Source organism: Hevea brasiliensis, chromosome 9 (genome assembly GCF_030052815.1).
Source record: "Hevea brasiliensis isolate MT/VB/25A 57/8 chromosome 9, ASM3005281v1, whole genome shotgun sequence".
Classification (NCBI taxonomy): Eukaryota; Viridiplantae; Streptophyta; class Magnoliopsida; order Malpighiales; family Euphorbiaceae; genus Hevea; species Hevea brasiliensis.
In genome coordinates, this window is record NC_079501.1 from 28,596,931 (window position 1) to 28,619,609 (window position 22,679).

The 22,679-nt window shown below is 33.2% G+C and overlaps 1 protein-coding gene and 1 pseudogene across 1 annotated transcript in view; both read left to right on the forward strand.

Annotated features, from left to right (window-relative positions):
- LOC110654785 (uncharacterized) overlaps window positions 1–22,679 on the forward strand; it is a 59,669-nt gene that overhangs the window by 30,786 nt on the left and 6,204 nt on the right. The window lies entirely within an intron of this gene.
- LOC110654761 (probable (S)-N-methylcoclaurine 3'-hydroxylase isozyme 2) lies at window positions 6,305–8,387 on the forward strand (annotated as a pseudogene).

A 22,679-nucleotide genomic window follows, 5' to 3' on the forward strand; every position in this document is an offset into this window, starting at 1 on the left:
TAGCAAATCGAGGAAGTCATTGTCAAGCAAAATTTAGAATTAATCAAAGAAAAAAAATTTCCATTTCACTCAAACTTTGCCCATTTTGAATGGAAATATATCACAAAATGCATGCATTACCTTAAACGCTTTCGTCTTAGATCATCATAATCCTTGGTGTTTTCAAGTAAAATGAAAGACGCAGGTAGCCTTCTCCTTCTCCTTTCCCTTCCTTTTATTTTATTTTTTATTTATTTTATTATTATTTTTTTTTTGGAAAACAGCAGAAGAAAATCATGAGTTAATTGCTTTCGGCCAAAAAAAAAAAGAAAAAAAATGTGGCAAGAGTGGTCGTTTGTGTGGGAAGATATTGACATATTGTTGGTAAGGCATCACGTTACTGGACTGTCGGCGTATGACTTTGGTTAATTAATTATATCTAATAAAACTTCAGTTTATGGGGATTTTTCTTTTTGTTTTTTTTTAAGACATCAATTCATTACTGAAGGCCATCGAGGTGGCAAAGAATGAGACACAAAGTCCATTTGGGTATAGTGACAATGGACGTCACCATGGATATTTAGACTTATCATAGAAATCAAGGATCAGAATAAATTTATTACTCAACTTTTCTTGGCCATGCAATTTATGCTTGATTAACTAGTAATTATCAGTTGCCCAAGAAATTGATGAATTCTTGCTTGCCATCTAAAATTATGGTTATTTACATATAGTAAGGGAAAAATTTTTTTTATTTAAATTTAATTTATTATGAATTTAAAAAATAAATATTTAAATTTCTCTTATTTCATTATATATGTTGTGTTATAAATTTATGATGAATCAAGTCTAAACTCATAATCATAATTCGTTGCTAATTCATAATTAATTAAACCATAACTTTTAGCGACAGATTTTAGTGCGTTACTAAAATGTCAATAACGGATTAATAAAATAACAGTAATATATCCATCGCTGATCAATATTTTTACAATAAAATTTTAATGCATTGCTAAATTTATCTCTGATTTTTTTTAGTGTACATATTGTATCTTGAATTCACATTAAATCGTATCTAAGTAGAAATTTTTACTTAAAATATTAGCATATTTTCAAAAGCCTAATCCTTATTTTGAATATTTATGTGTTACCATTGCTTAGCACTGCATATAATTAAAAACCAGAAAAATAATTGCACATTTAATCACTCTCTTTCTTTCTATTATTCATGGCCTTTCTTTGGTTTGAATTATTCAATCCTTAGATAATCACATAAATCTGAATCAAGTAGAATTGTGTAGATATCTTAGCCGTCTAATTTTGTATCTGATTAATTAGAATATTAGAATATTTAAAATGCCTAATTAAGAAGATAACAGGGGGAATCTATTTTATGTGGAGTGTGGATAACATTCTTACTTCAAAAACTCAAATTAATGTTAACATCTCACTTATTTTACATGATGACCATATCATTTTTCTAAAAAATATAATTTTTTTTTATCCATTTACCAAAAAAAGCTAAATCTCATCGTATTTTGACAATTTTTCCAATCCTTTCTCATTGTTGGCAAAATTTGCTAAATTTTTAAAAATTTTTAAAATTTTATTCAATCCTTTCGATGTTGACTGAATATTGAAAGAATTTAATTAAATTATCAAAACGTGATAAGGTTTGCCCTTTTTTATTAAGAGGCTTAAAATTTTTCTCATTTAGTTTGAATTTTTTTAATTTAGAAAAAAATTAAAAAAGTGTTCATGAGTTTAATAAATGAAGAAATTTTTGCTTTTATTGTCCTCTTATGAAAAGAACTCTCCACACTCGACCAATGAGATACCATTAAAATTATGTGTATGTAATACCTAAATATAAAATATCTTACACTGTTAACAACACAAAGTGAATGATGGTTCGGGTTTCATATATAGGACCCATGAGATAGAGACCTACGAACAACATTTGATAACTAGCAAATCGAGGGAGTCATTGTCAAGAAAAATTGAGAATTCATTAAAGAAAAAGATGACCATTTCACTTAAACTTTGCCCATTTTGAATGGAAATATATCACTTTGATTGGAAATATATCACAAAATGCATGCATTACCTTAGATCATCATAATCTTTGGTGTTTTCAAGTAAAATGAAAGACGTAGGTAGCATTTTCTTTCTCCTTTCCTTCATTTTTTTTAATTAATAATATTTTTTTTTATGTAATTTTGATTGATATAAAATTCCAAGAATTTATGATCTTAAAAATGACTCTAATATCATCAAGCTTAGGAGCAAGCACTTCTGCATAAATCCTGTTGCTTAATGAAGCGAGAACCTTCCAAAACTTTGAGAATGACAAGCATGCTGGGGAAGATGATAATGCACGGCATCAATCTTGATGCAGACATTAGCGGCAAAAATGGAGTAAGTAGGCCATCGATAACGACTAGCAATTTGTCCTTTCCATGCTAAGCATGTTGCAGACCAGCTGATTAGAATAAAGAGAAGTGGACCATTAGCTTCGACACCACTAATGGTTTGAGTGAATAGTACATTATCAAACATTCAAACTTGATGAGTTTGATTTGATTAAAATTTTACTCAGTTTTGCAAATATTTTTTTAATTTAAATTCAATTTAATTAAATATTCAAAATATTTAAATTTATTAATTTAAATATTATTGATATATATACAATATAATTGTCCATCAAACTATGTTCAATCTTCATCTATCTGTTAATTTATTTATGGTTACATATTTTATACTTCATTATCTTTTGGTAAATGCATTACTTTGAGGGTTTTAATTGATAATTTATAATAAGATAATGAGTTTTATTAATCGAATGAGCACTTGAATTGTGTTTTTAATTTTTTTTTTTTTTTGGAAGCAAAGGGTTCAATAAAATGACACAATTTTAATTAAATTTACTTAGTGAAAAAATAATAATAAAGATCCGTCCGGCCCGTTAAACTTGTAACAAGTCAAATAGATTGATGGGTACTTGATTGGTCCATCTGATTTTTCCTTGTTTTGATAATATATGGGTTTTAAGGATAAATTGAACTATTTAATGACAATTTTCACAGTTCGACCAACTGAAAAAACCATGGAATTAACTCAACTATACTCCTCAAGATTACTAATTGAGTTGGGATTTTTTTTTTTTTTTTTTTTTTTAATTTTCCCTTCTTAAATCATTCTCGCCTGATGAGCATTTGATTTTGATTTAACTCTGTATTCAACTCAATCTCTCAAGATCGAAAAATACTTTGAACGTAAGTATTAAAAAAAATTGCATTTCTAATTAAGACTTTAGAGAAGGAAATAGATAACTTATTTGCCTATTTCTCTGAATCAAGTTGTTTGCATATTTTAAAGTTCTTAATTGCTTCTTTTTTGTGCAAACGAATAATCGTGATTCATAAAATTAAGCATATCTTATCTTATAAAAATAATTTTAGTATAATTAGTTCGAGAAATTTAAATATGAGACCTCATAATTATGGAAATAACTCCAATATCACTAAATTAAAGTTCGTATTATTCTAAATTGCACTTTTATTAAACAATATTCATTATTTTTTAATAAATTATATATTTTATTAATTTTAAATAATTACAAAAAATTTAATAAAAAAGCTCCTCTATAAATATTTATAGGATTAACTGCAATACATTGTTTAATATTTAAAATTATTCTAAAAAAATCTCAATATTAAAAATTTTCGATTCTTAATACTAAAAAAAAAATAATCTTACATTAAAAAAATAACAATTTATATTTTAATTTTTTGCACTTTCAAATTAAAAATATAGTAATTTTAACAAAGTAAATAATATTCATTCATTAAAAATTAAAAACGAAAGTAAAAAAAAAAATCAAAATAATGATAGAAGAAAAATAAAATGAAACCTTTGATTTAAAAGTTGAGTTTAATTATATATTTTATTTTTTAAAGATATTATTTAATTGACTATTTTTATTTTTAGAAAATTGAATATGCAAAAGCTAAAAAGTAAATAAAAAAAATTCGGGTGGCTGTATTTTTCAATTGATACGCGCTGCTCCAACAATGTGGCAAACCTCACCTCATCATGCATGGGCAGCAAGGAAGAGGTAATTGAAGGAACGGAAGCGTGAAAAACAAAAGTTTATACTATTGAATTCAAAAATTTTCACCTAGGGTCACATGCATCATGCAAGATTTATTTTTATCTATTTGATTTCAATGATAAATAACATATTAAAACCTTTTTAATATGTTTTTTGATCTGTATTTGCCATTTAAGATTTTAAAATTAATCAGATTAATTTTAGAACCCTAGATTAAATCAAGAACGATTATACTAACCTCTTGATGCACTGCAGCGTGTCTGCGCCTTTGAGATTCGTCTTCAGGACACCAGATGTTGTCCCTCTAGCTTGTCCACACCAAGAACACCTATGGCAGCCCTTAAACAGCTTCTAAAGCCTTTTCTATTAATTAGAAATTCAAGTTCTGCCTTTTAAGAGATTAGAGATGTAAACAGGACACTAGAAACAATTTCTAGTGTTCTTAATTCAAGAGATTGATGGCTAATCTCTTTGAATTGATGAGAGATGAAGAAGAATAGAGGGAGGGCTGCAAAATGGCGTGACCAAGGAGTGTGGCTGCTGGTTGTATTTTATTTTCTCATAACAACACTTAAATAGCTAGGTTAACACATTAAACCCTTGCCACATGTCACCTTTTGATTAGCTCTAGGTTTAAGTGACCCAATCACATTGTGCCAAGTGTCAAACCTATATGTAATCTTGATTTTAATCATCTTACATGATTAAAAAATATTTGGCAAGCTTATATGTTATGCCATGTGTCACCATCTCATGGTGCCACGTGTCACACAGCAAAATGACCAAAATGCCCCTGTGTCTTAATTTTGAGTTCTCAACCCAAAATAATTATTTTTCTTCCTCTAATTAATTTATATCAAATATAAATTAATTAATTAATCTCTATTAATTAATTTCTCATTAATTAAATTCATATTTAAACACTTTAAATATAAATTTAACTTATATTATACATCCAATAATCTAGATTTGGTTTCAAGTCATGCTAGGGACTTTGCAAACTAATTGCAAACCAAACCTATTTAATTAATCAATTAAACTCTTTAATTAATTAATTAAATCATATTTAATTAGGTGATAACTTGTGTATGTGTGTGACTTACTAGGCTCATCACTAATTGGCAATGAGACATGATATCAACTCTTAATATCATCAGAACTCTTTCTTACCATAAATAATCTCTCTAAATCATTTTATGAACCTCATAGACCATGGTTAACACTTAGCATAGCATGCCATGGCCACCCAATTAGTAATAAGGTTTACCTTAAATGAACCTATAATCATATGTTACCATGCACTAGAATCTCTCTGTTATAAAATCCCAACTCAAGCTGGAGTCATGGTTTATGTCAAACTCCATTTGCTATGAATATTATGTTCTCTTTTAATTCCAGTTCTTGATTAAAAAGATTTTCTCATCAGAAACTCTTTTCTGAATAAATCTATCTGTCCTGGCCAGGAACTTGAAACATCAAGAACAATTAAATGAACATAGGATTTTATCTCTATTCACTTAGAGGAACAGATTCCATCTTGATCAACACCTACCTCCATATATAACTAGTAGGAACCAACACATGCCCATATACCCATACACAGTACAAGTATGAAAGCGGTATCAAACTCAAACTACCTATATACAAGATAACTGTGCTATCTCAGGTCTAAAGATTATATGTACTGATATGATTTATGACAAAACATTGACAAGAGTAAACTCCATGTGCTTGTCATAAGTGTCACTGGTTCGGCCTACTTATCATTTATAAGTACCTATCATGTTTATTATATGGCATGAGACTCAGCATTCCATCTTATTTATATCTCATATAAATAACTTGGGAACAAACATGAATACAATCTTTCTGGATAAGTCATGTCCTTATTATGAAGTATCCTCGATTGTGAACCTATTTATGATACTTCGTGCTAGAAATATTGTCACTCATATTCTTAACAACTTAAGAATAATATTTATAACAAAATATCAATGGACCTTTTCTATTACACATAAATATATTATGTAAACGGAAAAGTGGAAATGCCTTTTATTAATAAAAATATGTACAAGATACATACTAAATGATATGCTCTAGGGCATACTACTAACAGTAATATATATCTAATTTTTATTTTAGGAAAAATTTGGGGGCCTTGGCCTCCCTCAACCTACACCTCGGTCCGCCTCTGAGTAAAGTAATGGTTTAGAGATACAAATAATTGCATCAAAGAGACAATATCTGATTCAAAGTAATGATTCAAAGCGAACAACTAGTTCCATCAAAGAGGTTTTGGTTGGATTTTTTATACATAATTGACAAATTCTACTTTCTGTAATTTAAAAAATGCATTCCCATATCACCTATAAATTGCTAATTAATCAAACTAATTCTACATGCAAATTAAAAATCATCTCTAGTTTTCAGAATCATGGCTCTAACCGTGTCAGCTGAAGGAAACAATCCTTCCTTTCCCGTAATTCTCCTCCTGCCTCTTTTACTTCTTATCTTCAAACACTTGAGAACTTCATCTCCACTACTTCCTCCAGGTCCATTTCCATGGCCAATCTTGGGCAATCTTCTACAACTGGGAAACAAAACCTCATGTCACTCTAACCCAGTTTGCTAAAACCTATGGTCGTCTCTTCAAAATAAGACTTGGAACCCAACTAGTGGTGGTAGGATCATCAAAGGAAGCAGCCATTGAGATTCTCAAAACCCATGATCGTGTCTTATCAGGTAGATCCATTCCTCATGCTGCGCTAGCCAAGAGCATGGAACTTAGCGATTTACAAGTTGGACGGACAGTCGAGTGCAATGACCAATGGAATATTTACGTACAACATACAAAACGGAGCTTTTCTCAGGCAGAGCATTGGAGTCTCAGGCAGTTGCTCAAGAGAAAATGGTCAAGGACGTGGTGAGGCTTATCAATAAAATGGAGGGGAAGGTGGTGCAAATTAGACAGATAGCTTTTGCAGCTATTTTTAATATGCTGGGTAATGTTTGGTATCAAGAGATGTTGCAAGCTTCGAGCATGAGAGCGTGGAAGGGGAAATTGGTGGGCCTTTAAGGGAAATGGTGGAGGTGTGTACAACCCCCAACGTATAGGATCTCTTCCCAATATTGGCTAGACTTGACCTACAGGGTCTACAAAAAAAGAGCAGCGAGTGGGATAAGAAGATTTGCAAGATTTGGGAAGTTATCATCAATGAAAGGAGAGAGATGAGCATAGACAATTCTTCAACCCAAAGAGATTTCCTTGATGCTTTGATCAACAATGGTTCAAGCAATGATGAAATTAATATGCAGTGTATCTCCCTCCTTATACATAATTTTCTTGAGCCATCTCAAATTATGTGAGTTTAAATTAATTTGAGTTTTAATATTAAGTGATTTATTGATGCCTGTTTTATCAATAAATCTCCAGCAACATTGGAAAGGGAAGCCCATTATGGGGTAAAGCACTTCCATTATGTGATTCTTCGAAATCTTTTACCACTCATACTAATCTCATTGATAAAGTTATCATAATTTTAGTAAAAAGATAGACATTACTTAGAATCATTCATATTTATCTGTTTCTCAATCTTGTAAAGTTCAAGAATTATCGAATTTACTTAAATTGCTAATTATATATTAACCTTTTCATTTAAGTATTGGAGTTATTATTATTATTATTATTATTATGAGCAGGAGATCTTCGCTGCGGGAAGATATTCGAACAATTCAACGATTGAGTGGATGATGACGAAGCTGATAAAGAACCCAAAATACATCAAGAGGAAATCGAAAGAGAAACAAATCAGAACATTATAAATGAATCTCACCTGCTTCACTTAACATTTCTCCAAGCCTGTTTCAAGGAAACTCTAAGAATGCATCCTCCTGGACCATTACTTATTCCTCATCGTGCGGTTGAAAATGCAAAGTAATGAACTACACGATTCCAAAGAATGCACAAGTCTTGATAAATTTTTGGGCAATTGGAAGAGACCCCAAACTATGGGAGGATCCTTTGGTCTTCAAGCCAGAGAGGTTCCTGAACTCGAGCTTGGATTTCAAAGGAAATGATTTTGAATATATACCTTTCAGTTCTGGAAGGAGATTATGCCCTGGCTTACCAATGGCTGCAAAGCATGTTCCGCTGGTTGCTGCTTCCTTGGTTCATTTCTTTGACTCGTCTCTACCAAATGGTGAGGATCCAACCAAAATTGACATGAATGAGAAATATGGTCTAACTTTAATTAAGGAAAAGCCTCTATTTCTCATTCCTAAAGCTAAAAAGTGAGCCATACATATGAAATGGTTCTATGACTCCCATGTATGCCTTATTGTTGGTGGTTTGTGTTGGATAAATTTTGACAACTATTTCTGAACTTATTTAGTTGTAATATTATAGTCCCTTAACTTAAAAATGTAACATAAAACCCCATCACTTTTCAAATTTTACACAGTAAAATCCCTCTAACATCCAATTACTAGTTTTTCAGTTAGACATTGACTTAGACAATTTCATCATGGAGTTTAGTCAGTATTTCTCTTTTCTCTCTCAAGCCATATGTAAATTGAATCATTTTTCTCTCTATAGACAGAATAATTTTTCATGTGCAAAGAAAATAATTTTACACTTTGCATAAGAGGAGAGAGAAATGTTAACTAAGTGTCATGCAAAAACTATTCATGTCAGTTTCTAACTGAAAAATCAGTAATTGAAAGTTAGAAGGATTTTACTATGCAAAATTTGAAAATTTATGCGGTTTTATATTACATTTTAAAGTTAAAGGACTGTAGTGTTATAACTATATAAGTTCAAGGACAGTTATTAAAATTTATCCGATTTGTGTCTTTGTATTATTTAAATTGTGGCTTAAATGCCTATAAACAATAATCTATAGGCTTTTACTACGGTTTACCGATATATTGATATCGTTTTGTTTAATGGAAGAACTATTTTATGATAATAAAATATCTGTTCTTCGTTAAGGATAAGGAAAAGCAACTTCATAATAAAAAATGCAGACTTCCACAAAACAGAATACTGAATCCTGTAACCCCTTCAAACTGTTCATTACTAGGAAGCTGATTTGACAAATTTTATGTAATTTCAAGACTAGAACTGAAAAATGCGGCAGAAAACAAAAAGTGGCGTCCTGTAGAATCAAGGCTTTCAATCTTCAAGTTCCCGTCGACCAGTGGGGCACGAATTCCGAACCTTCAACCACCGTTCATGAAATATGTGAGAGCACGGCATCTTCCTGAACGCAAACCGGGCTCCAGATAACTTTACCCATTTTGAATGGAAACATATCACAAAATGCGTGCATTACCTTAAACGCTTTCGTCTTAGTCCATCATAATCTTTGGTGTTTTGAAGTAAAATGAAAGGTGTAGGTAGACTTCCCCTTTCCCTTTCCCTTCATTTTTCTTCAAATTTGAAAAGTTCAAATTTTGAGAACGACTCCAACATCATTAAGCTTAATGGAGCGAGCACTTCGCATAAATCTTTTTGCTTAATAAAGCAAGCACCTTCCAAAACTTTAAGAATGACGACCATTGTGGGGAAGCTAATAATGCACAACAATAACATCAATCTTGATGCAGACTTTACGGGCAAAAATGGAGTAGGTAGGCCATCTATAACGACCAGCAATTTATCGGGTAATTACCACAGGCATCTAGACTCTAGTAATGTTTTCATACAAGTCATTAAAATTTAATTTCTTTAATAAAACTTATTAAATTTTAATTTGATTTTATAAATTAAAATTTTTTATGTTAATCTATTGACCTATTAACTATTTTTTAAATAAAATTACCAAATTAATAATTGCTAATAAAGAAAAAATAGAGAAATAAAAAGGGTTTGACGGTAAAGAGAATAATTAGATATATTTTATACATTATATTTTCTTTTTTTTTAATAAAGTAATAAAATAAGATAATTTTTATTTATAAATTAGTTAACAAATCAGTATATTAACTATGAAATCTCTATAGTGATTTTTATAAAATTAAATTAAAATTTAAAAAATTTTATAAAAAAATAAAATTTAATAATTTTTATAAAAATACTTATAAAATTAAATAGCCGTACGTTATATTTATTTCAATTTATTCCATACCAAGCATACTGCAGACCAGCTAATTAAAATAAAGAGACGACCATTAGCTTCAACACTATTAATGGTTCGACTTAACAATACACTATCAAACACTCAAACTTTAGTTTGATTTGATTGAATTTTACTCAATTTTGTAATTTTTTTAATTTAAATTCAATTTAATTAAATATTCAAAATATTTAAGTTTAATTCAATTTAACTATTGATATATATTTAAATAAAAATTTTATTAATTTCAAATTAATTAAAACTTAAATAATCTCAATTAAATTCGTATATATATTTAAAATAGAATAATAAATGTTATAATTTATTATATAAATATAATAGGCAATATAATATATATTTAAAATTATATAAAAATATTAAATGTTTGATTAGATTTTTGAGTTATCGGAGTTGAATATTATAATATCTAAATTCAATTAATTACTTGAAAATTTTAATAAAAAATAATTAAATTTGAGTCTTTTACTAATTGAGTTGGAATGGCTCGTTTATAATTGGACACTTTTTAATAATATTAATTGTTCTAGTAATTATGAATTATTTTAATATTTATCAATGATTAGATATTAACTGTTAGTAATTAATATTTTATATAGTGATTTAAAGTATAAGTGTTGGATAAAAATAAATATTAGAATAGTTGTTAAATATAAAAATATTTATATCATGTTATTAATTTAGTGAAAATACTCCTTCAATTTCTGAAAGTTAACAGAAGTTAAGAGAAATAATTTTTTATAAATTACTCTATTAATTTTTAAATATTAATATAAATATTATACTATCAAACAATATAAATAATAGATAATTTATTTATTTTTTTTACTTAAGTCAAAACATTAAACTCAATAATTGAGGATTGAAGACCATTGCCTTGAGGCCTGATATAAACAGCTTTTCTAATGCTCAAAAACTAAATTCAGCCAAGTTCTTTCACATTGCCCAACTTATTGGGTTTTAGCCCAAATTCTGAACTTCTCCTATACCCATACTGGAAGCCAACCCAACATGAGCATCTGATGCATTTAAATTTTTATATTTTAAAAAATAAATAAATACATCTCTTAACTTTAGTTTCGTTAAATACCTTTGTCCCTTTGTCAATTTAACGCTTAATCAAAAGATTAAAAAGTAATCAATTAGAGATTAAAGTATTATTATTATTATTATTAATAAAAATTTAAAGACGAGAGTGTGTTGCGAACTATAAACACAAATCTGTTAGCTTTTACTACGTAGTACCAACATATTGATGCTAGTTAAAAACCTGTGGTTCTTTAAATAAATACACTTTTATATTAATGAACAATTAAAAATAAAAAAAATACAATAAATAGATATAAAACATAATATGACAAAGTATGGCAGGCTTCAATCTTCTCCTAAAAATCATGACAACATCTAATTGAAATTAATTAATCTGGCATACATCAATAATTTTCAATAAACAATTCCCAGATATTTTCAAGTTCTGCTACTAGTAATGGATCTCCAAATACCTTTAAGAAAAGCTCTTTCCAACCCATATATAAACTTCTCCAGCATTTATGCTTAAAAAATCAAGTGAAGCTTGTAAACAAAAAAAAAAAAAAAAAAGGGAATCAAAAGAGAATACACAAATTACAAATTTAGAAGTAGTAAAGGAAAATCGACCATGCAAAGCAAGTAACATTAAGGTGCGACAATCCAAGTTAAAAAAAGTATGAGCAAACAATTTGAAGAAAACTAAAGGCAATCACTAGCTATTTGCTAAATCATATATCTAAATAGTGTCTTATTTTGAAATGTTATCATACTATAAAATGCTAAGTGCTCTCAAAATACAATTCTCTAGCATTTCTCATTGCCATAACAATTATGGGAAGTTACTTAACTCAACTCAACTCAACTAAGCCTTTATCCCAAAAATTTGGGGTCGGCTATATGGATTCGCTTTTTCCACTCTGAACGATTTTGGGTTAAATCCTCAGAAATGTATAATACTTCTAAGTCATGTTGTACTACTCTCCTCCAAGTCAATTTAGGTCTACCTCTTTTTTTCTTTCTATCCTCTAACCTAATGTGCTCTACTTGTCTAACTGGAGCCTCCGTATGTCTACGCTTTACATGACCAAACCACCTTAATCTTCCTTCTCTCAACTTATCTTCAATTGACACCACTCCTACCTTTTCTCTAATACTTTCATTACGGACTTTATCTAGTCTAGTATGGCCACTCATCCACCTTAACATTCTTATATCTGCAACTCTTAACTTAGATGCATACGGCTCCTTCAGTGCCCAACACTCACTACCATATAACATAGCCGGTCGTATGGCTGTACGGTAAAATTTTCCTTTTAATTTATTGAGAATCTTACGATCACATAAAACTCCCGTGGCACGTCTCCACTTCAACCATCCGGCTTTAATCCTATGACTAACATCCTCCTCACATCTCCCATCTACTTGAAGGACTGAGCCTAGATATTTAAAGTGATTACTTTGAAACAGTACCACTCCATTCAAACTAACTCCTTCCCTATCACCAGTTTGGCCTTCACTGAACTTGTACTACATGTATTCTGTCTTCGTTCTACTTAACTTAAAACCATTTGACTCTAGAGTACTTCTCCAAAGTTCTAGCTTCCTATTAACTCCTTCTTGTGTCTCATCTATCAGAACAATATCATCCGCAAACATCATGCACCAAGGAATACTTAAAATTATCTGGGAAAATAAAAATTGCTACATTTAAAAAATAAATAAATGAATTAAATTTTCTCTTCCGCTATGGAAAATATCAGAAGTTTGAAGCGTCGTCATTACTGATATAGTATTAAAAAATGCAAATAAAAAAGGTCTTGTTTTATTTCATTTAGCCTAGATCTCTCTCCATGATCTTGTTTTATTTCACTTAGCTTAGATCTCTCTCCATGATTCCCTTGTTTCATTTCACCCCATTCCCTAAACATGCCCTTGTGTGATTGCACAGAACTGTTTAACTCAATGCACTAAACCCCAGTTAGTAATTAAGATTTCCATGTTGTTTTGGAAGAAGGTAGGTATAATTTTATACTAAAACCCGAGAAAGCTATATATTATTAGCATAATTTGATGAAGTTCCTTGAATTTTAACTTTTAGCTAAATATAGCGCAGAAGATATCAAATATTCAAATGTTGAAAAAGAAACCTCTAGTACTAAATTAAGGTGACAGAGAAACCAAAAAAAAAATCAACATCCTATGGTTAAACAAACCCTTGAACCTAAAGAATTAAAATATTGAATTTGAGATATGAAGACGTGCTTATGAAGTGCCTTTATCAAAAATAGAGGCAAGATCAAAATTGCTAACACTCAATACTCCAAAATAAAACATTAAGAATTTTGAGTTCAATCTTTCTTGGGAGGGAAGACCAACATTTAAACAATAAAAAATTGGCTTTTACTTTAAGTTTACAGTGGTTTCCTGGGAGTTTAGAACATTTATTTAACAGTGGAATGAAACTTGCATTCTAATACGCTAGGAAATGCTTTTTAATAAAAAAAAAAAGAAAAAGAAAAAGGCTATATTTACTGTGCATATGTTTGTCATAACGGGAAATAAATTATGAGTTGATTTAAAAAAAAATGTAGGGGAGTTTGAAATGTGGTTCACTTACTGTTTATTTTTCTTTCATGCCTTGCATTCTCTGCTTTTATTGCCAAGCGATTTGATGAAATTGGATCTGCATGACATATTTAAATTCAGTTAATCAACAATGACACAGTGAATAGGTTATACAAGCTCAAGCAAATGATAAAAGTCAAAGTGGGTGCTATTCGTAAAATAGGTCATGGGGTATTCAAAAAGCTTTTTGAAAGGAATAAATATTGGAGCATCAAAAAAACTAGGTTTTATTTGGACTTCAAAGTGGCTATTATAAGGGGGCAAAATGCGAATAGGGGTTTCATGGCTAGGTGTTGCATTTATGGATGTAGTTCATTAGTTTTGACCCCCGAGTAGTTAATCTAGGGTAGTTCTTCAAGTGGTTATGGCTGGTGTCTTAGAAAATAAAAAGCTATATTGGTTGCATTAGTCTTTGCAACTCTGTTGATGGCATTAGTTATATTTTACTGTTCGACTTTTCCTTTTTTTTTTGTGTTTGAAAATAAAAATCGAATTATTGGAGCATAATCATTTTTTTTTATAGAGTCATTGCAATCTAGAATTGAAGTTATTTAGGTGCCTACAATTGGAGAACATTAGCTTTGGAAATTTTACTACCTAAAATGTGCAAGGACAACACTCGTTGCCAAGTTTCAACTACTATAATATGTGCAAGCTGAAAGCAACGGTTGTGGAACAGATTAAAGCAACTAAACCATGGCATTCCGATTAGCAAACTTATAATTCTAAAACAAATCAAAAGTAATTTCAACTTCAAATTTAAGGCATAGATATGTGAGAGCTGACAATACTAATAATAATAAAAAAATAAAAATAACATGCCATGCCACATTAAAAATTTCAGGAACCCTCAATTCCCTCGTGGCATCTGTCGCATGACATGCTAAAGCCTCCAAAAGAATTGCATTTTTTGTTTAATTTAATCATATTCTCATTCACAATAAAATCATAAACCACTTCAGACCTAAATTAAATAAAAAGGAAACAGTGACTAACCATTCTGAAGTTGTCACGACCCAACTTATAGGCCGGATCGGCACTAGGACCTGGGCCAGCCTAAAGCCCCCGAGGCCCGTAGTAAGCCTAACTATTCCTCAACCTATGACTAGGCCCATAATTTAGGCCCAATATACATATAAAATAATTTAAATTAAACTATTATAATTTTATTTCGGGCCAACTTAACCCAGTAATTATCAGAAACTAAAATTAGGGGAGCCCAGCTCAACTCTGTTCCATCATTTACAAACTATTTAAAACTCATAAAAATTTTTCATTTGTTAATACAAAAACTTAAATGTATACAGTTCCTGACAGGATTAATGCTACTACTAGCACATGCGGGGTTCTAAATTATAAGTTTAGATAATAATAATACAGTTAAATAATTTTTATTTTCATAACCTGCGAGGAAAGGAACATGTTATTCTGAAAAAGGTATTCTCCAGTAGCCTAAAAAAATATGGTGAACAGGAGTGAGTGTTCGACTCAGAGAGTAAAATATCAATTTTAATCACAATCTCTATAACTATCTAAAGCTAATGCACCCTGTAGAGTGAAATGCAACATTATTAATATTCTCACGTCATAACAGCAAAAAGGTAATCTGGAGCACTCACACACCCAATAAGGTCAAACAATACATATATGGGGGCTGATCCCCTATACAGCCCTCTTAATCCAACCTGTGCCAGTGAAGAGCTCAAGCCAGACTTTCGCTTAATAAACCAAATCGGGGTCCCAGCGAAGAACTCAAACCGTGTCTACCCTGAAGGACTGGATCCCAGCGAAGATCTCAAGCCATGTCTATTCGTCCTGTCCATAGCCAACACCATACCACACATACGCCAACTTACACACACTGCTCCAAATTACCACAACAACATCCATGGCACTTTAACAGTTGTGAATGCAACATAAAACGTGCCTAGAGTTTAACTACATATATACATATTTATAAGTGATGCATGGGCATGCTTGAACATATAATAATATCGAAATTACAATTAAAATTAATATTTTACTCACAGTACACCGAGGACTATTGTGGCTGCTGGATGGAGGAAAATAGCTGACATCGATCACCTAATAATTAAATTATAAATTTATTAGTACTAAGTCAAAATAAAACGCTAAAGAGGCAACAGACAGCCTAATTCATGTCGAAAATCCGGCAGAGTTTTCCCTATACCTGCGACCTACCCAACCTGAAAAAGGCTTCAAAATACACTTCTATATCGGCTAATCACACAATCACAACTCAATCACATCACAAGGCCCCTCCTAGGCCCACCCAAACAGTCAACAATCCACAATTTGAAAAATTACAATTTAGCTCTCATAACTAGTCCTTTTGCAAAAATTACCCGAACGAGCTCTAAAAATTCTAAAATTTTATCCTGCGGTCCTTTATAATATTATAAGGCTATTGTAAAAGAAATTATAATTTTCTGATCACCCATGAATATTTTATTCAAGAATATTACTCAATTTCATAGGTTTCCAACAGCTAACATATTCTTAATTCGACCTAATTCAATATTCACATATTTAAACCTCCATCCTCAAGCTTCAACCAATCATATAAAATTTAAATGTCTTAATTTCAAATAATCTTATATGCCCATATGCTAAAAATCTAACTAAAATCCATCTATATTTTTCAAAAATATTCTACAATCACTTAAAAATTTAACAAACACCATAGAATATCTCCAAATAATTTTACTTTCATCATATATTTTTCTTAGAATTTTTCTTAAAATTTTCCTGTTTAAGGAACTCCACAGACAGAGAAATAATGAAAATAATCTTACCCGAAGCTTATCTGTGTCTCAAAAATTTCAAAAATTTATGAGGAAGCATCTGGAAGTTGAATCATCCCCAAAGCTCGCCGGAGCCACCGCCGAAACCACCACGCACGGTAGCCGGCCGTCGGTCGCCGGCAACATTTGCGGGAAATGGTTACACCAAAATGTTCCTCTCCTCCTCCTGAATCCATAGGTGGTCTTAAATCGTGGATCCATCGGTCAGATTGTCGAAAATCTCATCGAAAAGTAAAAAAAAGTCGATTTTCTCTCTCCTCACCGGCGCGGCTGGTCTCATCTGAAAGGCCTCGCTCTTAGGAGTCCATAGCAGTTGGAATCACTCCAATCGGACGTCGGGATCACCGGATACAAGCATTTAAAATTTGGGACCTTTCTCTCTCTGTCTCTCTCTCTCTACTGTTGGCCAAATTCCAGGCTGCTGCCGTTGCTTGGGAGGTCGTCGGCTGGGTGGAGAGCCGCTTGCGAGGTCGCCGGCCGGTCACCGGAGAAGGAAAGAAGAAGAAGAGAGGGGAGGAGAGGAGAGGAGAGAAATTGGGGAGGGGGGGGCCTCCTCCCGATCTTTGTTTTGAAAAAAATTATTATTATTATTATTATTATTATTATTATTATTTTTTTTTTTTTTTTTTTTTTTTTTAGGTGAACTCATGGCGAATTCTGGTGGCTTTCAGAGACTTATGTAGAGCCAAGAAGCTCAAGCCTACAACAAAGGTTTTTGTCGAGCTGCATAGACTTACTCGTCGAAAGGACAATGAGTATTGGTTCTTCCAAGCCAAACCGCACTGTGGGCTTTTTACCGATCTCCCCTCTTCACTGAAAAATTAGAAGAACCGCTTCTTTATATTGAAGAGTAAGATTCCGAACTGTTTTGAGGGTTTCCCACGTAGCTGGCAGCATTTGGGCCCATCAATTCCCAAGAAGATCGCCCTGAGCAGGGACGAGGGTGCCATGGTAATGGAATTAAAGGATCAGGCGGCCACTCAAAAGTATTCGTGCCTATACGCTGTTATGGCCGAACTGAGATGGTGGCTGATGCGGATGATCGCCAATGAAAATTATGAACTGCAGCTCTCTGACCTCGGACCCAAGACTGGTATAACCTAAATCTTTAGTCTCCTGGTTTAGGTAATCTCACTAATTGTTTTTCTGTGCAGAAATGGCTGGAGGTGAAGGTGCAAAGGAGAGCCGCAAGCGGAAAAGAGAAGTCTCCCAGAAGGTACGAGAAATGAAGATCGCCGCGGCATCACAGATGCCAGGGCGGGATTCGGGAGAAGTGCCGGGAAACTCGTCCTGACCTTCGAGGCAACCGGTCTCAGAAGTAGAAGTAGCTCCTTCTCCTCCTCGACGAGAAAAGCCACCACCTCCACCTGTTCCTTCTAGTGCGGAAGGTGGGCTTTCCCAACCTACTGTGAGGACCCTGTCTAGAGGTGCCCAGGTCCTTGTTCATTCCTTAGAGAAGAACCGATCAGTTAGGGAGAATCCGGGCTTGGCCAAGGTTCTGGGAGCTTCCATCTGCCTCCAGGAGGATCGGAACAGGCTGGTCTCGAGTAGCATTGACGATCTCCTGGCTCGGACGATGAGTTTGAGTGTAGAGAGCCTGGTGAACCAGCATATAATCAGGGAAAAGGCTCGTCTTCTGAGGCAAGAAATTCTAAAAGCGGTCCAGGACGCAACTTCTGCCCAAGCCCAACTTTCATCCGCCCATGACTATATTGCTGAAATCGAAGGTCGAATGAAATCCTATGAGGATAAGTTGGCCGATCAGGCTCGTGAACTTGGGGAAGCTCGGGCGCTCCGAACTACTGACGTTGCTCGCCTTACAGAAGAGATCAGAGCTAAAGAAGAAGAGGTTATGACGAGGGAAGCTGGTGCCTATGTGAATGCCCACAGCGATCTTCTGGCTGAGCTTAAGAGGCGTTACCCTGGGGAAGACTTTTTGTGGATGGTGGATCTGGCTCCTCAAGACGAAGAGGAGAGCGAGGAGGAAACCGAGAGAGAGAGAGAGAGACTGAGCGAAATGTCAATGTACCTGGAGAATAGGCTGGGGGTGACCGTCCAGCCGAATGACTTGTAACATTTATTTTGATATGAAATGAAATCCCTTTTGTTCAATTCCTTGATGAGATCGGAAAGTATCCAAATTGTATGAGTGCTTGATTGTTTGAACGTATTAGGACATCAAACTTAACAGCGATTATTAATTTAGGTATAAGAGGTTAGAAGAACATTGTAACCATGAGATCGGCCTATGCCGAGACCAAACACTGGATAGAACTTTAGATCATTAAAATTGGAAACTTGATTTGAACACTTAAGATCGGAAACACCATTAAGTCGGACTGAAACCTTAACTTTATTAAACGATTTTCCATAATATTTATAAAGGAGAGATCGGAAATGAGATTGGATGGCATGGGGACCTGATATTGGTGTGATATCCTTTGTTGAGAGATCGAAAAGCATTTGACTAGATGCGAGATTGATTTATTTCCTAATCAAGTTACTTGTAACCGAAGAATGTCAGTTGGAGGTCGATTTTCAAAATTCATTAACTTTGTTGATCGGCCAAAATATGGTGTTGACAGCTGCCCCTCTTTACATAATTTCTATTGAAGGGAATAAAATTTTTCCGTATAGGAATTATGTAAAGATTCAGACCTATATTTTGGGTGATTGGGTATCAAAAATTAAAACATTGAGACTCTAAATTTGACTTGGAAGTTGAAGTTAGGAACTAAAATCAACTTAGATCAAGGAATTAGAGGTTGATACAGGAATTTAAATGCGAAAATTAAAATCAACTCAAAATTTAAATGCACGAAAACTAAAATCAACTTGGATCAAGGAACCAGAGGTTGATGACGGAGATTTAAAATGGGAAAATTAAAATCAACTTGGATCAAGGAACCAAAGGTTGATGATAGGAATGCAAAAATTAAAATCAACTTGGATCAAGGAACTAGAGGTTGATGACAGAAATTTAAAATGCGAAAATTAAAATCAACTTGAATTAAAGAACCAGAGGTTGATGACCAGAAATTTAAAATGCGAAAATTAAAATCAGCTTGGATCAAGGAACCAGAGGTTGATGACAAGAAATTTAAAATGCAAAAATTAAAATCAACTAGGATCAAGGAACTAGAGGTTGATGACAGGTATTTGAAATGCGAAAATTAAAATCAACTTGGATCAAGGAACCAGAGGTTGATAACAGGAAATTTAAATGTGAAAATTAAAATCAACTTGGATCAAGGAACCAGAGGTTGATGACAAGAAATTTAAAATGTGAAAATTAAAATCAACTTGGATCAAAGAACCAGAGGTTGAAAACAGGAATTTAAAATGCAAAAATTAAAATAAACTTGGATCAAGGAACCAGAGGTTGATGACAGGAAATTTAAATGCGAAAATTAAAATCAACTTGGATCAAGGAACCAGAGGTTAATGACAAGAAATTTAAAATACGAAAATTAAAATCAACTTGGATCAAGGAACCAGAGGTTGATGACAAAAAATTTAAAATGCAAAAATTAAAATCAACTTGGATCAAAGAATCAGAGGTTGATGACAGGAAATTTAAATGCGAAAATTAAAATCAACTTAGATCAAGGAACTAGAGGTTGATGACAGGAAATTGAAATTCGAAAACTAGAGGTTGATGACAGGAAATTTAAATGCGAAAACTAGAGGTTGATGACAAGAAAATTAATTGCGAAAATTAAAATCAACTTAGATCAAGGAACCAGAGGTTGATGACAGGAAATTTAAATGCGAAAATTAAAATCAACTTGGATCAAGGAACCAGAAGTTGATGAAAAGAAATTTAAAATACGAAAATTAAAATCAACTTGGATCAAGGAACCAGAGGTTGATGACAGGAATTTAAAATGCTGAAAATTAAAATGCTTACAAAGCAAGCCTAACCTGACATGAGAAGTTCTTCCGTTACGAAGTGTACTTAACAGGATCTCGAAGATAAACGATTAATGGAGGACAAGTCTCAAGACTTGACCTACGACTTCCCCTTTTTATTCACTTCCCTGAATCACTTTCCTGTTCTCGACTTTCTTCTTATTTTGCAGAAAGCGGCCCCTGCGGGTTTTCACTTTTCCCTCTTCGTATTTGACTAGAAGCGCCCTTGCGGGTTTTCACCCCTAGTTTTTTTTTTTTTTTTTTTTTGGTCGATCAGTCCCTGCAAATCTCTTAGCAAAGTACATGAGGTTATTAATATCCAAATCCTAATCTTATGACAAAATTTTAACAGATTAATAGCGCGCAAAAGACAGTATTAGAGTGTGAGTATACGAGAAAGATAAATCTGAGTGTAAGGAAAACAATAAATTAAAATGCAAATGTGTGAAGAAGATAGATTAAAGTGAAAGGATGACTTTATAATAGCTCGAGAGAAAAAGGTACACTTTCAAAGAAAAAAAGGTATAAAAATGGATCTTACAGATTCCTCGTAGTTGACTTTGAAGTCCCTTAACTGCCATTATTTCAAGTACTCTATTGACGAACATTCATACCGTGTCGGTTTATTTCCTTCCCTGGTCCAGTATCCCTCCCTATTTCTCCATTTTGGTTCTAAGGGCGCCCTTTTGGGTTTTCACTCCTAGTTTTTTGTTGCTTTTTCAGGATGCCTTTTCGGGTTTTTACCCTTCACTTATTTTACAGAAAGCACCCTTCCAGGTTTTTGCCTTCTTTCGCACATTTTGCTAAGAGCGCCCTTCGGGTTTTCACCCGTACCTTTTTTTTTTTTAGTTATAATACCTTTTGACAGTGTCGGCATTCACGGGTCTTGGAAATTCTTCTCCGTCCATATGGGTCAAGATCAGGGCCCCACTAGAAAATGCCTTTTTAACCACGTAAGGTCCTTCATAAGTTGGCAACCATTTACCTCGGGCATCGTTTTGATTCGGGAGCACCTTTTCAGGACCAGATCTCCTGGTTGAAATTCACACGGGTGAATGCCTTTGTTAAATGCCCTAGCCATTCTCCTCTGGTATAGTTGCCCATGACATGCTGTTGCTAGCCTTTTCTCATCCAGCAAATTTAATTGGTCAAACCTTGATTGGATCCACTCTGACTCATTAATTCCTGATTCTTTTAGAATCCTCAGGGAAGGAATTTCTACTTCAATAGGCAAAAAAGCTTCCATTCCATAAATCAGCGAGTATGGAGTTGCCCCAATTGATGTCCTTACGGAGGTCTGGTATGCGTGAAGGGCGTAGGGAAGCATATCATGCCAATCTCTATAGGTAATGGTCATTTTCCAGATGATCCTCTTGAAATTTTTGTTAGCGGCTTCCACCGCTCCATTCATCTGGGGACGGTATGGTGAAGAATTGAGATGTCGGATCTTGTATTGGTCACATAAACTTTGGACCTTCGGACTGTTCAAATTCTTGGCGTTGTCAGTGATGATTTCACTGGGGAGGCCGTGTCAGCAGATGATATTATTTCGGAGGAATTTGAGGAATGTGTTTCTCTGTGGTCTAGGATTATTTTGGGGAGGTCTTGATTGAATAGGTTGAGGAGGTGGTCGGGGTTGGTAAGCTGTTTGTGGCGGATATTGTGGGCATGGATGAGGATAACTTGGGAAAGGAGGTGAAATGTTTACAATTGTCAGGCCATGAGAAGGAGGACATGGCCGAAAATTATTCTGAGGGAATAAAGGTTGGGTTTATCGGGTGATGGAGTGCACATCACCTTCTTTCTTTTTTCCAAAACTAGCAGTTTTCTTTGCAGGATTCTCAATCAACTCCTGCAATCATCCTAACCTGAGGTGAGCTTCAATCCTTTCGCCAGCTTGAATGATGTCCGAGAAGCTGTTGGAGGTGTTTCCAATCATGAGGTTGAAATACGGAGCCTTCAATGTCTCAATGAATAAAGAGTAGAGTTCATTGTCAATAATCGGAGGATAGACCTCCGCTGCTTTCTCTCTCCACCTCTGGGCATACTCCTTGAAGCCTT